The sequence below is a fragment of the Echeneis naucrates genome, chromosome 2 (assembly GCF_900963305.1).
Source record: "Echeneis naucrates chromosome 2, fEcheNa1.1, whole genome shotgun sequence".
In the NCBI taxonomy this organism is placed as follows: Eukaryota; Metazoa; Chordata; class Actinopteri; order Carangiformes; family Echeneidae; genus Echeneis; species Echeneis naucrates.
Window position 1 is genome coordinate 6026135 of NC_042512.1, and position 16803 is coordinate 6042937.

The window sequence follows — 16803 nt, forward strand, 5'->3', positions numbered from 1 at the left end:
CTGTAATCCAGATGTTGTCAGCAACAAACAGATGTTCCTGACAGAAGCTGTGCTGATGATGATTCTGGATAGAAACTGGGAGGAAATAACCTTATTCTGTCTTTGTTTTTCCACGGAGGAAGTGAAGTTACACCACGTGATCTCGTTCTTTCCAGCTCCTCGTTAGTATAGTGGACAGTATCTCCGCCTGTCACGCGGAAGACCGGGGTTCGATTCCCCGACGGGGAGAGCACGTGTGTTTTCTTTAATAGCTCAGTGACAGAAGTTAACTCTCTCTGCTCAGCGGCGTCCTGCTCGCAGACAGCAGTTTTATTTTGAAAACCAACCGGATTGTCTTTGCTTTAGAAAGTCCAACTTCCTGCCTGTCTCATGTGAAGACAGAACAGCAGATCTGAGTTAGTTAGATCAACTCGGAAACTACGGTGGCTGGTAAGTGCAAAACAAAATTACTAAGTGCGAAACACTTTTACAAAGCGTGAAAAAAATGTACATGTTGGGAAACATTTTTATCTTTTACTAAACAAAATTACATAATAAAAACACTCTTACCACAGACAAAATAAATGTATATTTAAAAAAAACAAATTTACAAGTGGCAGAACACTTGTACAAATCCCGAAACAAATGTCCAAACGACAGAATCTTCCGGAAGGGGAATGTACCAAATGCCGGAAGTGATCCAGAAGAAGATTGACTGTGAGCTCAAAAAGTTTGTATCGGTTTGTGTGGCGGGAAAACTTTGCGGAGTGAAAGTTTATGGCAGCATGGAGTAAATGATGTTTTGGCCGTTTTGTGGAAACGACTTGAGCCAATTTACGCGGTTGTGTTTTCCGTGCCGACGATCTGTAGAATGTTTAACGTTGATGAACGGACCAGACGGAAGGAGCACGCGCACAGGAGACATCTAATAAACAGCCGGAAAATGCTAAACAAGCTAAGTGTAGCATCGCGCTAACTAGCTGAAGCCGCTGTCAGACATGCAGTGAATTAAAGTGCACCGTTTCATTTTGCAGCCAATCGTTGTCTTCACGGAATGGCAACACGTTTAGTTAGTAAGTTTTTATTTTATTTTTTTTATTATAGGCTTATAGTTATGCTAAATGCACAATTGTGCACTGATTGTTTTAGCTGCTAACTTTGTGTTTTGATACGGAACTCCGTTCATTCCAGCAGAACAACCATGAACATCATATAAACAATTCATGGAGGACAGAAAGTCAAAGTCAAAAGAACTGTAGGCCGAAAGGAAACAGGTCCAGGTACGTGTGTGGATATATCTGTAAAATATGGAAGTCAATATGTGTGTGTGTGTGAAATGAATGATATCTTTTTGTTATTTTAGCAGATAAACATGGATTGATGGCGCCACATGGAGCTGATTTAAAAGCTCAGAGAGGGAAAACACTCCCATTATATACAGATCCGGAGGTAGCAGCACCTGATCTACTGAAGCAAGCTGTCCAAGAAATGAGAACATTTAACAAGAAGATGGATGAAGGAGCAGACCTTCTTTTGTATCCAGACTGTTCAGAGGTGCTCCATGTGCCTGGGTCAGAAAGCCCATTCAAACTGGCAGAATATAAAAAGGAAATAGGAAAGGCACTTTTTTCATTTGCCTAGAAACACACTTTAGAGGAGGTTTGTGGATCTCTTTATTAAATATTTTTACATATTTATTCCTTCTGATGTAGCAAAATTAATGTGTTGAATTGTTTGTTTTTACTACAGAGGTTGATACATCAGACTCTGATTCTGAAATTGTCATCACATCGAGGAGCACAGCTGAATTCAATGCGGCTGAAACTGTGGTACGTTCATTTTTACATTTTGTACTTTAATTACGTTCTTTATTTATTTATTGTCAGGATATGTATTTGGTTTCAAGCATTAAGTCTAAGAACCAAGTCTTGATTATTTGGCATTTACTATTCCAATCAGACACCCTGATAACCTTTCACCATTGATATATACTGTATGTGGTGAGGGAACAATAATGGAAGCTGTTTAAAGTTGCTGACAATTGTGTGCTTTTCTTCTCAGGTTTTTTTAACCAAAAAAACCTGTAACCTGTAACTCAGCACTAGTAACCTGAAGATAAAGGGTAGGTATTAGTTTTTACAAAAGAAGTCATTTGTCTTTAAGTTGTTGATGTGATTGTGATGAACATGTGGTCGAAAATACCATAAGTGTGATATAATTTATAAGAAAATAAGCTCTTATTTATAAATCTTATGGTTCCTCTCTACCTCTAAATGTTACTCAAAGCTCTGTTATACTCTGTATCATAAAGTTCATCAGTTTATCAATTTTATCATGTTTCAGAGATTCATCCACAGCTCAGCCTGGACAGGTATTAAGGCAGATTATGGCAGCCTGATGTTCTTTGCTTTCAGTGTGTTGTTTCAGACATTTTCATTTGTTTTTCAGACAGTAATATCTGACACTGAGGATCTGGATCCACCTGAAACAAATCCAGTCAGGAGGACTTGCTACGGGTAAGTAAAAAAACAACTCACTTAATTGTCTGGAACTTGAGACTCTTCAAACCTGACCTCAGTCCATCAGGAAGTAACAGGAGACTTACTGGGCGGACTGTGTCTTTTATTGTGAAGGTTTGGAAATCACAAAATTTTATAATTTGCTGAGAAAATACATTGCCAAGATGTAACTGAAGGTTTTTCTTTGCAGAAGGTCAGGCTGCTGTGTCTCTGGAGGATGTTTTCATGTTTGCAGCTGGGCTGACTTAACCTCCCCCGTCCGGATTGGAACCATCGCCAAGAATAGAGTTCCTGGATGACTCTCCATTCCCAGTTCCCAATACATGTTCAAACACATTGAAATTAGCACTCCTAGATTCACACACTGTGACTTGTAACTGTAACTTGTAATTGGTAACTGGATCACCAGACCAGACTCTGAAAAGGTGTTTTTTTTGTTTTCCCTCACAGTTCAGATTTTCACCGTTAAGTTTCAGACAAAACACATTATTTCAAGAGGTTTTGTATTCCATACTTACAAAAATATAGGACTCCTTACTTTGCTATAATTTTTATCAATTGATTTCAAACTCAGAACAAATGAAGCTGTGACACTTGGTGTTCAGACAGACTGCAGTGTTCCACCACTCCAAATCAGATTTCTTAGCTTGTCATTCACTTTTCCTTGTGATGTTTCCAAATGATTCTGGTACCTGTTCATCTGAAGAAATGAAACAATGGGAATGCAAATGTTGTGTTTACAAACAATAAAAAAAATTACAAATATTTCCTTCTGATTGCATCTGTGATAGATTGGTTATGAGTTTTTTCCAAACTATTTTAAAACAGAAAAATTGCATGTTTTTCAGTCATGGCAATATTTGATTCAATTCTGTGTTACTTGTCTAATACAAAATCACAGCAGTCATCTCATGGCTCTTGACATGTATATTAAAAAAAATAATTAATTTAAAAAATAAATAAAATAGAAAGAGGACAGAAACCCCAATGAACAAGCACTTGATAATGCAGGAAGGGAACATTCCCTTTGTCACTGACTCACAGCTGAGCAGTTTCTTTCAGCTTCATGTACAGTTCTGTTGCAGACTCCCAGTTCTCTGGCTTCTGTAGTTGTTTGTGCTCCATAACAAAGTCAAAGTCCTCCTGCATGTTTGAGTCCCCACATGGAGCTATTGACAGGCTCGCCTCTGGAACAGCATCCAAATCAGCTGGTTCAATCTCAAATCCAGTCTGTGGAGCCAAATCTGTGTTAGATACAATAAATAGCATTTATATTATTTATTTACATTTAAGCAATAAATAAAACAAACATGGAAATATCCATCCATCACCAATATTACCTGTGTGGTCAGCAGTACAGTTCATTGGACATGATGCTGTTCTGGAAGTGTGAATCCTGTGACTGTTCCACAGTCTCACACACTCATCCAACATCACCATAGCAACATCTCAGAAGGCACTGATGCTCATGGCTCCCGTTGAAGTATCCAGCAAACAACTCCATCCAGAACTGAGACCTGTACAAATGGATAGAATCAGAAGAAAATATATATTATTAGTAGAAGTGGGACTCCATTAAAAAAAATCTAATTCATTAAAGGCTTTGAAATAAATGAATTGAAATGAACGCGTTCAAGTCCCAGCCTCAATTATTATACATGTTTAAATGAGTTAATCTGCGATAGAACATAAAGATAAAAATCAAATGAAAGGTCAGTCATAATAAAATGACTTCATGAAGGCCACTTACCTTCCCCTTCTAAATATGGCCCACCAGGATTCAACACGCTGCTTATTCGTGGATGAGCCATACATGTGGCTGGACGGCCCAGAGCAGCAGTCATCATGATGGAGGCGTAGGGGAGACTGAATGGCAGCCATAATGCCATTCTCCGTGCCACAATCAGTCCTCAGTCTCATGAGAGGAGATTCTCAGCGATCACTGTTGGCTTCTTGTTATTTGTCGGTCCACATTGGAGCCACAGCACTTTAGGTGAAAAAATCCATCCATGCGTCCTGAGAGAGCCAGTTTATCAGAACCATCTGCATGCCACATACAGTTCGCTCCCATTGAGTAGCAGCTTCTTCTTAGAAACCTTCTGCGTGCTCTCTCATTCATCACATCATCTCTCTTCACTCGAAGATTGGACTTTTGTCTGAGTACCTGCCACATCGTCCGATAGCCAAACAGTTGTCCAGGTCCACGAAGTTCCAACCTGATGGCGTTTGGAGAGGAATCATCCTTTTAAGAGTCCGCAGGCTGATGTTTGCACCGTGTAAACTTCACATCATGCTTCAGTAGATCAGGTGCTGCTACCTCCGGATCTGTATATAATGGGAGTGTTTTCCCTCTCTGAGCTTTTAAATCAGCTCCATGTGGCGCCATCAATCCATGTTTATCTGCTAAAATAACAAAAAGATATCATTCATTTCACACACACACACACATATTGACTTCCATATTTTACAGATATATCCACACACGTACCTGGACCTGTTTCCTTTCGGCCCACAGTTCTTTTGACTTTGACTTTCTGTCCTCCATGAAACGGTGCACTTTAATGCACTGCATGTCTGACAGCGGCTTCAGCTAGTTAGCGCGATGCTACACTTAGCTTGTTTAGCATTTTCCGGCTGTTTATTAGATGTCTCCTGTGCGCGTGCTCCTTCCGTCTGGTCCGTTCATCAACGTTTAACATTCTACAGATCGTCCGCACGGAAAACACAACCGCGTAAATTGGCTCAATTTGTTTCCACAAAACGGCCAAAACATCATTTACTCCATGCTGCCACAAACTTTCACTCTGCAAAGTTTTCCCGCCACACAAACCGATACAAACTTTTTGAGCTCACAGTCAATCTTCTTCTGGATCACTTCCGGCATTTGGTACATTCCCCTTCCGGAGGATTCTGTCGTTTGGAAATTTATTTGCAACTTGTAAATTTGTTTTCTCAAATGTCAATTTGTTTTGTCCGTGGGAAAAGTGTTTTTCTTGTGTCATTTTGTTGAATAAAATGTAAAATTGTTTCCCGACATGTAAATTATTTTCACGCTTTGTAAAAGTGTTTGGCACTTTGTAATTTAGTTTTGCACTTACCGGCCACCGTATCAAACAGAGCAGGAACACTAAAGTAAGGGGCGGGGGGTGAAAACGACAGGAGGGTTAAAGAGCAGATTCTCTCTGAGGGGACGGATGTTGCCACAATACACAGTGTGTGTGCCATCACATGTGGAAGATGTGTGCAGACTGAAGCCTTGGTCTGCCACCAGCTCAGAGGGGCTGCACTTCTACTGACCACCAGGGGGCTCCACTGGTTGTTTCACAAAGTCACAGTGTGTTGGAGTCTATCAGGGTATTTTCCAAGCAGCACTGTGTTTCTAACATCTGGATGTTGGTAAAGAGTTACTCTGCATTGGCCGGGAATCGAACCCGGGCCTCCCGCGTGGCAGGCGAGAATTCTACCACTGAATTCTACTACATCACGAATCTCCTGTCATCAGCAGCCTTCAACACTTGCTGGCATGTTCAGAAGAACTTCCTGCATTTTATAACGTGGCAGCTAACCCGATCAGGGAGAGTCTTCTTTTTTCTGTTTTTCTCACACAGGCTCCTCCTTTGTTCCTCCGCTGAGTGAGACGGCAACATTTTTTTTTACAAGTTTTACAGATGACTATTGTAATTTCTGTGTTTACATTAAAACTGATATCTTTCTATAATAATCCATCATGGACCGCTGGACACTTTGATATCAGTAAATCCAGCGTGTTTTAAAGAAGTTCAGAGTGTTTCAGAGTTTCTGACATGATACAGACAGACAGATCCAACAAAGTATTTAAATGAACTGAGAGCTCAGACCAGCAGAGAGAGCACACACACACACACACAGTGGACGAGGTGCGCGATCCCAAAGATGAGCGAAAGCAGGAAAATAAGCATTTTAATAAGTAGACGGCAAACAGACATCAGAGTTTGTGGGAGGAACAAACCAGCAGATTTGGTTTTAGTTCAATTTAACGGCACTTCTTTGTCTAATAACAGCTGATTTGTGTTTCACTTCATTCGTTCGCGAGACCAGCGTGAGCTTCTTTGTGCGCATGCGCCACTCCGTCTGACTCTTTGACACTTCCGTCTTTGATCTCCAGTGACGTCACACAGTCTCATGGAGGTAAGCAGTTGATGATGTTGTCAGTGAAACATTCATTCATCCTCAGAGTCATCTGCTTCTACCGATCTCCATTTTCATTTCCAACCACTCAGAGAGACAAGAACACACACAGACACACTCTGACTAACCAAACCATTCCAGGAACAATCAGGATGATTCTGGCTCAGGGTGTGACAGGTCCGGGGTTCAAATCCCAGATGAGCCCTTTGTCAGCTGTTGTAAGAAGTGAAAAAGCCTCCTAAATGTGGAGGGAGGCCGACTCTGTCAGAGAGCAGTGTGCATTCTAGCTTCCTTTAGCTGTCAGCCTCTGATCATCAACTCTTCAGCTTCTATGACTTCAACAATTCCTTCTGAATGCAGTCTGAGGCAGTGATTGTGAAACTTTCATTCAGACAGAGATCCCACATTCAGAAGAAAACAGCCACACACAAACAAAGTCATCATGAACAGCCTACATGGAGCCTAAATGAAAAGAAGCAGCAACTAAAGTGTGAAAATAATGATGAACAAAGTGTCACACAGAGAGGCTGCAGCCTGGTGTGGACTATAACGTCAGAAAATGGATCAGTCTGTGACACGGAGCACTAAAGTTGGAAGGCTGAGTTCAGCTTCAGCTTCTTTCATGTTCTCCCTGTGAAAGAAAGGTGAACATGAGCTTGATATGAGAACACAGCAGTGTGCATCATGGTGCTCATGTTCATATAGAAAGAAGGAGGAAAAGCAGCAGCTCTGGTTTGCTGTTTCACTCCCTTTCCCTCCCCGCTATGAGCTGTCACTCACCCACAGCACATACTGTAGACTGGTTCACAGTCAGACTCATGATTCATGACTCATTGGTTCAGAGTGGAACTCATGAGTCCCAGTTCAGCAGCAGCACATTCACACACTGAGCTGAGAGTCTGCTGCACACTGACTGTATTACATCACTATATCAGTCAATCATTCAATTAACATATTAATCCTTACTTTAAACTTTAGTTTATTTATACAGCCACTTTCAAACAAAATAAGTTCCACAAAGTGCTTTAAACATTAAAAAAATATGAATAATCTGGACGAGATCCCCTACACAGGCCACATCATCATTCACACACACACACACATTCAGATTTAAAAAGGATGTTATGTTTGTCTCCTAAAAATAATTTAGTACATTGATTAAAAATTGTCCTTTCAGAAGAGTAACTATGCTACTGCAGTGTCCTCTCTTGAGTTCTGCCCTTTCAGCATACTTTTATTTACTGACAAATTTTTTGCCACATGTGGATAAAAAAAAAAAAAAGAAATATTTTAGATAAGAACAACTTAAAAAAATATATGCTTCATTTAGATGAAGGGCAGAAAACGCAGATTTAAAAAGTGCTGACTGACGGTCACATGTTTCACAACAAAATGACATCTTTTATAGAGGAATGCTTGTAGAAATGTTCCCAAAGCAGCCCAAAGGGTCCAGAAGAAGCTGAACCTAAACCCCAGGTGGAGTTTGGAGGAGCTGGCTGAGAGGAGAGGAGGACTTGAGGAGTCTCTGGGATCATGGTGGACTGGACTCTGTCCTCAGACCAGTTCTGATTCCTCTGTCAGTCTCTGCTGGATGAAGCTCTCCTCTCCACCTCCCAGGAACATGGTCCAGAGTCTGGACAAGCTGCTGCTGCAACATCTGGATCATCAGGAAGCAGCTGATCCTCCATCAGCAGACACCTTCCTCTTCACAGCCACCACTGCCACCTGTAGAGAGAAGAAGAAGAGAGCAGATCCATCAGTGTTTCCTGACTCTGTCCATCAGCTGTCAGTCAGTGATGCAGATCCAGCATAAAGACCTGCAGGGACTTCAGTCCTGTTCAGTCCAGATGTGTAGCAGCTGCTTCCTCTCAGCTCATTTTAACGTGTTGGAGTGAACACACTGAGCTGGAAACTCACAGACCTCAAGCCTGCTGACTCAGCACATTTCTCTGAGTCCACAGTGGAGATAATGAGCTGAGTCATGAAGGTTCATCACTTTACTGATGATTTACTGAAGGTCCATTTAAACAGAGAGACTCAGACAGACAGACAGACAGACAGACAGACAGACAGACAGACAGACAGATCTCAGAGCTGTGACAGATGAACCTGATCAGAGAACAAACAGTCTCAGCTCAGATCTGACAGTTTGATGGATGAGGACCAGAATCTGAACATCTGAGTTCTTCAGCTGGAATCTGCTTCATTTGATGGTCACATGATCACAACAGTCCTCTGACTGATCTGATTGGCTGACTGTTTTCTCTCTGTCTTTCTGTCTAATCCTGAAATGTGTTTCTGTTCTCCTCTCACAGCTTCACTGAGGAGTTTGAAGGTTCACAGCAAACACTGAGCCTTTGTTCTGATACTGGATTTAAACAAAATTACTGAAAGGAACATGAACTTAGTCCAACTCTACTGACCTCAAAGTCTCCAGTCTGAAGTCTGGACTCTTCACAAGATCAGACAGATCCTTCAGGTCTGAATCCTTCAGGTTGTTGTGACTCAAGTCCAGTTCTCTGAGATGGGAGGGGTTGGACTTCAGAGCTGAGACCAGAGAAGAACAGCTGATCTCTGACAACCTGCAGTGACTAAACCTGAGTGAAAAATAAAATATGTGACAGTTCCTGCTTGAAAGCATTCAGTACTTCATCTGTTCAGAGCTGAAGGTTTAGAAAATTAAAGTCAAACAGCTGAACCAACAGGAAGCAGCTTCACAACATTCAAATTTAGCAAGATTTAATGAGAAAACACTTGACAGAACCTGAACTGACTCATGACTGTCAACATGAATAAAAACTGTGCAAAATTAAAATGTCATTTTCAAATGATTGAAAATCTGTTGTAAAAATTTACTTTGAACCATTTAACAGTTAAATGTCTAAAACCTGAAGAGGATTTTCCCTCATAAATATAAACCTGTCTGCAGGTCAGAGTCACCACAACTGTAACATCATATTAATCTGAGAGCAGAAATAAAACATCAGTCTGACCTCAGAGTCTCCAGTCTACAGTGAGGACTCTCCAGAAAACCACACAGATCCTTCAGTCCTGAATCCTTCAGCCTGTTCAGACTCAGGTCCAGTTTTCTGAGATGGGAGGGGTTGGACTTCAGAGCTGAGCCCAGAGAAGAACAGCTGATCTTTGACAACCTGCAGTTCTCCAACCTGAGTAGAAAAATAAAAGATGTGACTTTAGGAGACAAAGTTCCTGCTTGAAAGTGTTCAATGTTTCATCATCTGTTCAGAGCTGAAAGTTTAGAAAGTAGAAGTTTAGAAAATGAAAGTGAAACAGCTGAACCAACAGGAAGCAGAGAAAATGAAACAACCTGAACTGACTCAAACTGTCAACATTGTGATTTGAACACATCAGAAATAACCAAACAGCAGAGTCAGCCAAACTTTATTTCTATCTCTGATTCTGCCACATATTAACTCCTGTATAACAATCTGAGCTCTGGCAGGTAAGTCCACTCTAAAACCAGTCAAAACAAATCAAACCATATTTGTTTGTGTTGCACCAAATTGGAACAAAGTTACATCAAGGCACTTTACAAATAGAGCAGGTCTAGACCTAACTGTTTATAAAATTATTTGAAGAAACCAAAGAGAGAGTGGCAAGGGAAAACTTCCTTGAGGATGCAGAAACCTCGGGCAGAACCAGGCTCAGACGGCCATCTGCCTTGACTGGTTGGGTTGAGAGAGAGAGAGAGAGAGAGAGAGAGAGAGAGAGAGAGAGAGAGAGAGAGAGAGAGAGACACGAGGGGTAGTAAACGGTGACACATGCTTAGAAATGGGAGAAGCAAGGACTTCAGAGAAACATGCTAATTGATATGTTGGTTTTTAACTATAAGCTCTGTCATACAGGAAAGTTTTAAGCCTGGTCTTGAAAACTGCTAAAGAGTCCGCCCGCCAGACTGATACTGGAAGTTAGTTCCACAGAAGAGGAGCCTGATAACTCAAAGATCTGCCTCCAGATTTACTCTTGGAGAGACTAGGAACCACAAGTAAACCTCCATCTAGAGAGCAGAGTGGCCTGCTAGGACAGTAAGAAACTATGAGCTCTCTGAGATATGATGGAGCTTGGCCATTAAGAGCTTTATACGTTAAAAGAAGGATTTTAAATTCCAATGAAGAGCAGCTAACAGGAGAGATGTGATCTCTTTTCTTAGTTCCTGTTAATATTCGTGCAGCAGCGTTCTGATTCAACTGAAGGCCTTTCAGAGATTTGTTTGGACATCCAGATAGTAATGAGTTACAGTAGTCCAGCCTAGAAGTTACAAATGCATGGACTAGTTTTTCTGCATCATCCTGAGAAAGGATGTTTCTGATTTTCCTAATGTTTCTCAGGTGGAAGAAAGCTGCCTGACTAACTTGTTTTATGTGAGAGACAAAAGACACGTCCTGGTCAAAAGTTACTCCAAGGTTTCTTACAGTGGAGCTGGAACCCAAAGTAATGCCGTCCAGACTGATGAGATGATTAGATCGTATTTTTCTGAGGTGCTTAGGACCGAGTACAATAACGTTTTGTCAGAATTAAGGAGTAAAAAAATTATGGGTCATCCAGACTTTTATGTCTTAAAGGCATGTTCAGTCTGACTATCTGACTAACTTCATTTCAGAAACAGTCTACAAAAAGATCCAAAAGTTCTAGACTGAAAACCAAACAATGATATATTCGAAGAAACATGAACAGTCAAATGTGGAAATCAAACTTAAATATGCAGAATCTATTCTGATCTAAGTCATCTTTCATGGCCTATAGGAATGGGGGGGAGAAAAAAAAATACTTTTCCCAATTCTGACTGATCTTTATTTGAATGATCTGATATCAGTCCATAGAATCCTGAGACTGATATTTAACATAGCTGGGAGATCAGCGAGGCAGACGGAGCAAACATGTTTCCTGCAGCAGAGAGAGGAGGGCAACGGGGCAACTGCTCCCCCAGCAGACCAGCCCTTAGAGCCAATCCTTATCTTAGTGTGGAACCAAACCACTGCAGCTGATTGGACTAAAGCTTTGCTACACAATCACAGCAAAATGGATGTTTTCCTGAGGTGCTGATGTTTACATTAGGTATGTTTGGAGCCACCTTATTTCCACTGCTGCAGTGTGTTGCTCATGTACATTCATGTAACTGCTTTGGGGTCAGTGGTTCATGTAAACTTATTATTAACTGTAACTTATTATTCTAATAATGGACCAGGTGGGAAGGTTCCTTGGAAAATGAAAGCATTAGTTCTGACAATCTGTTTGATATTCAAACTAAATTGGCATTATGACTGAAATATCCCAAACTCAACCAATACAGCCATGTTACATGTGGATGAAATTAATATTCTATATTTGTGATTTCTCTGATATTTTCATTCATAAATGATGTTGTGATATTACAGATATTATAAACAAACTGTTCCTAAAGCAGAGAGATAAACGGTCTCTGGATGTTTGGAGGAAGCCAAAATGAAGAACCTACTGTCTTAATAAGAACACTTACAGTGTGGAACCTTACATTAAGAATAAGTGAACTAAAAGACAAAGATCATTATGGACAGTTGTGTTCAGGAACACTTCCATTAGTCCCAGAAACAGGGAGCTTTAATGCCACACCTGAGGAAGACCGGATTTGTTCACTATGCAAACTGGATGAAGTAGAAAGTACGTCTGATTCATTGACCTCAGAGTCTCCAGTCTGCAGTGAGGACTCTCCAGAAGACCACACAGATCCTTCAGTCCTGAATCCTGCAGGCTGTTCTGTTTCAGGTCCAGCTCTCTGAGATGGGAGGGGTTGGACTTCAGAGCTGAGACCAGAGAAGAACAGCTGATCTCTGACAAACTGCAGTTCTTCAACCTGAGTAAAGAATAAAAGATGTGACTTTAGGAGACAAAGTTCCTGCTTGAAAGTGTTCAATGTTTCATCATCTGTTCAGAGCTGAAGGTTTAGAAAGTAGAAGTTTAGAAAATGAAAGTCAAACAGCTGAACCAACAGGAAGCAGCTTCACAACAGTCACTGTAAAGAACCTGAACTGACTCAAACATTGTGAATATAAACTGTGTGAAATTAAGTTTTGAAAACTAAAAATTTTAATCATTTGAAAATTACCTTAATTTAAACCAGTTTAAATGTTTAAAACCTGAAGAGGATTTTAAATATAAACCTGTCTGCAGGTCAGAGTCACCACAACTGTAACATCATATTAATCTGAGAGCAGAAATAAAACATCAGTCTGACCTCAGAGTCTCCAGTTTACAGTGAGGACTCTTCAGAAAACCACACAGATCCTTCAGTCCTGAATCCTTCAGGTCGTTCTCACTCAGGTCCAGTTCTCTGAGATGGGAGGGGTTGGACTTCAGAGCTGAGACCAGAGAAGAACAGCTGATCTCTGACAAACTGCAGTTCTCCAACCTGAGTAAAGAATAAAAGATGAAGATCAAATTATTGCTAATCAATCAGAAATGTCCTCATCAATGATCTTTGTGTTATTGTGGGTCATCATGTCGCTACACACATCATCAAATCAACAGCAGGTCCAGTCAGTGAACTGACCTCAGAGTCTCCAGTCCACAGTTTGGACTCTCCAGTCCAGCACACACCAGCTTCAGTCCTGAATCCTCTATGTGGTTCTGACTCAGGTCCAGGTCTCTCAGATGGGAGGGGTTGGACTTTAGAGCTGAGGCCATGACATCACACCCAGTCTCTGAGAGTCCACAACCAGCAAGTCTGTGATGACACATATTATACAATGTCCCTGTGACAGAGGACACTACATATTCATCTGGAGGATTTGAGGACTAAAGACTTCTCTTCTCACTGAATCTTTTTGCTCTGACATGAAACTATTGATCTAATTTCTCACACTGTCAGAGTTTTCATAATTTTTCAGGCAAAGAGACAAAATGTGGTCAGTTGGTCTTCCATCAGGTCCTCAGTCTGTAAGGGACCTGATCCATGTCTGTCTCCTCTGAGGGACAATGAGGCCATGTGGACCTGAAAACATTTGACTGCCTACTGATTTTATTTTCACTGGCTTGAGATCAGTGAACAGTGAAGCTGGTGAAGATGATCAGTCACTGATACCTGCTGATGTCATCAGTCTTTAGCATTTCCACTAGAAACACAACTAAGTGAATATTTATCTCTGGCAGAATTTGAACCATTTAAAAAACAAACAGCTGACAGTGAAACACCATCTGAATCAGATTTGATTTAAAAACATCTTCACTAACCTTCAGAAAGATTGATGAGAATGAGAGTGGACTCACCGAGCCTTCCTGCAGTTCCTCACAGCTGGGATCAGTCTGCGTCGTCCCTCCTCTGATGTGTTGTACTTTTTTAGGTCTAACTCATCCAGAACATCCTCTGACATCTGTAGCATGTAGGCCAGACCTGAGCAGTGGATCAGGGAGAGTTTCTTATCTGATCTGGTCTCTGACTTCAGGAACTCCTGGATATCCTGATGAACTGAGTGATCTTTCAGCTCCATCAGACAGTGGAAGATGTTGATGCTTCTGTCAGGAGAGGTAAAATAACTGTTCACATCCTTCAGGTTATTGATGGCTCTCTGGATGGTCTCTGGTTTGGTTTCTGTCTGACCCAGCAGACCTCCTAAGAGTCTCTGGTTGGACTGCAGAGAGAGACCATGAAGGAAGCGGACAAACAGGTCCAGGTGACCATTTTTACTTTCAAGGGATTTCTCCAGGACTGCCATCAGAAAGTCCTCCAAGGCTGAATGTAGTTTTTTTCCCAGAAAATCCTTAAGGACCTCCTTGTTCCTGTTGGTGTGACAGTGGAACATGTAGACTGCAGCCAGATACTCCTGAACACTCAGATGAACAAAGCAGTAGACTGTTTTCTGGAAGATCACACTCTCTGCTTTGAAGATCTCAGTACAGAGTCCTGAGTACACCGAGGCCTCTGTGACATCAAGACCACACTGCTCCAGGTCTTCTTGGTAGAACATGATGTTCCCTTTCTCCAGATGTTCAAACGCCAGCCTCCCCAGCTTCAGAAGAACGTCCCTGTCAGCCTCCATCAGCTCCTGTGGACTTGTCTCATGTCCCTCATGGTACTTGATCCTCTTCCTCCTGGTCTGGACCAGCAGGAAGTGTGAGTACAGGTCAGTCATGGTCTGGGGGAGCTCTCCTTGCTGGTCTGTAGTCAACATGTGCTCCAGAACTGTAGCGATGATCCAGCAGAAAACTGGGACTTGACACATGATGTGAAGGCTCTTGGACTTCTTGATGTGTGAGATGATTCTGTTGGACAGCTCTTCATCCCTGGACCTCCTCCTGAAGTACTCCTCCTGCTGGGCGTCAGTGAAGCCTCGGACTTCTGTTAGCCTGTCAACACATGAAGGAGGGATCTGACTGGCTGCTGCAGGTCTGGAAGTGATCCAGACCAGAGCCGAGGGAAGCAGATTCCCCTGGATGAGGTTTGTCAGCAGCAGGTGGACCGATGACTCCTGTGTGACGTCAGACACGACCTCCCTGTTGGTGAAGTCCAGTGAAAGTCTGCTTTCATCCAGGCCATCCAGGATGAACAGAACTTTCCAGGCAGCCAGCTGCTCTGCTGTGACCTTCTGTAATGTTGGATGGAAAACATGAAGCAGCCTGAGAAGACTGTACTGCTGATCTCTGATCAGGTTCAGCTCCCTGAATGAAAGCAGAACCAGCAGACTGACATCCTGGTTCTCCAAGCCCTCTGCCCAGTCCAGACTGAACTTCTGCACAGAGAAAGTTTTTCCAACTCCAGCGACGCCGTTGGTCAGAACCAGTCTGATGGGACTCTGCTGGTCAGGTGAGACTTTAAAGATGTGGTGACATTTGATTGGAGCATCATGGAGGCTCTTCTTCTTAGAAGTTGTCTCCAGCTGCCTCACCTCATGTTGGGTATTAACCTCTTCACTCTGTCCCTCTGTGATGTAGAGCTCAGTGTAAATCCTGTTGAGGAGGGTTCCACTTCCTGTTCCTGTTCCTTCAGTCACATGTTGACATCTGGACCTCAGACTGATCTTATATTGATCTAAAGCCTCCTGTAGAACACGATCTGCTGACAGAGAAGAGACAACGTCAGACTGAAGACAGAGAGTCTGAGGATCTGATGAAAAACTAAAGACGTCAGTCAGAAGTTCAGTCTCACTATGTTCAGGGCTGGTCTGTAGACCTGGTCTGGTTCTGGATCTTTGTCCACACTGGGGACAGGAGGAGTCTCCTGAAGAAGCAGACTGGTCCCAGTGTGAGGTGCAGCACTGTCTGCAGACCCAGTGTCCACAGCTGGTAGAGACTGGATCCTTCAGGACGTCCTGACACAGAGCACAGTGGGACGGCTGCTCCTCTTCAGAGACATGTCTTTTCCCCTTCCTGTCTCTGTGAAAACATTTCTTTATAACTGACATGATCTGACTGATGTAATAAAATGCTTGGGCAGAAAAAAAACATCAGTAGTTTCTGGTGATAAAAACAGAAGATCCATCTCAGTGTCTTCCTGAATCTACACTAAAGATTCAAGGATTATTAATATTAATCTATGAACAAATTTTTACTCTCATGTTCAGTCTCTTACTTTGTCTCTGAGGGTCCAGGTCCATTACTGAAGTCTGGAGGATGATCTCTGGAACAGTCAGTCTTCAGAGTCAGACAGGTTGTTACTGGAGACTCTGGTCTGGCCTCCTCTTCCTCATCACAGTCCATCATCTTCAGGACAGAGTCAGTCTGAGAGGGAAACACTTTCTGACTGACAGAGGACAAAGAAGAAACAGGACAAACGGTTTGTTCCAAAGCTACATACCCAAAAGCACAAGGAAACACAAACACACAGTCCATCTTCAGGATGGAGTCAGACAGAAAAATAAAGTTCTGGTCAGTTTTGTTGGTTTCATGTGTATTATCCAGCTCACCATGATGTTGGGTCAAACTGTCCATGAGGAGAACAGGAAGTACCTCACTTCACTTCTGTGTCCTCATTCTGTCTCAGTGTCTTTTTGTGGACAGAGCTTCATTCACTCTTCTTCCTCCACAGTGGACAGAACACTAACTCAGCTGATGTCACTGATTATATCTGAACACGTCACAGCTTCAGTCAGACTGGGTCACCTGATTGGTTTGAGTTGACAGGTGGAGCTTTGAAACTTTGGAGCTC

The 16803-nt window shown here is 42.1% G+C and overlaps 1 long non-coding RNA gene and 1 other non-coding gene across 2 annotated transcripts; one reads left to right on the forward strand and one right to left on the reverse strand.

Moving 5' to 3' along the window:
- Nucleotides 1-156: 156 nt before the first annotated feature.
- Nucleotides 157-228, forward strand: trnad-guc (transfer RNA aspartic acid (anticodon GUC)). Its single transcript has one exon. It is a non-coding gene; the product is annotated as a tRNA-Asp (tRNA).
- Nucleotides 229-9771: 9543 nt separating this feature from the next.
- LOC115056271 (uncharacterized) lies at nucleotides 9772-12947 on the reverse strand. Its single transcript, XR_003841777.1, has 3 exons — nucleotides 12898-12947; nucleotides 12343-12516; nucleotides 9772-9832 (listed from the first exon to the last, which is right to left on the reverse strand). It is a non-coding gene; the product is annotated as an uncharacterized LOC115056271 (long non-coding RNA).
- Between the last annotated feature and the right edge of the window lie 3856 nt (nucleotides 12948-16803).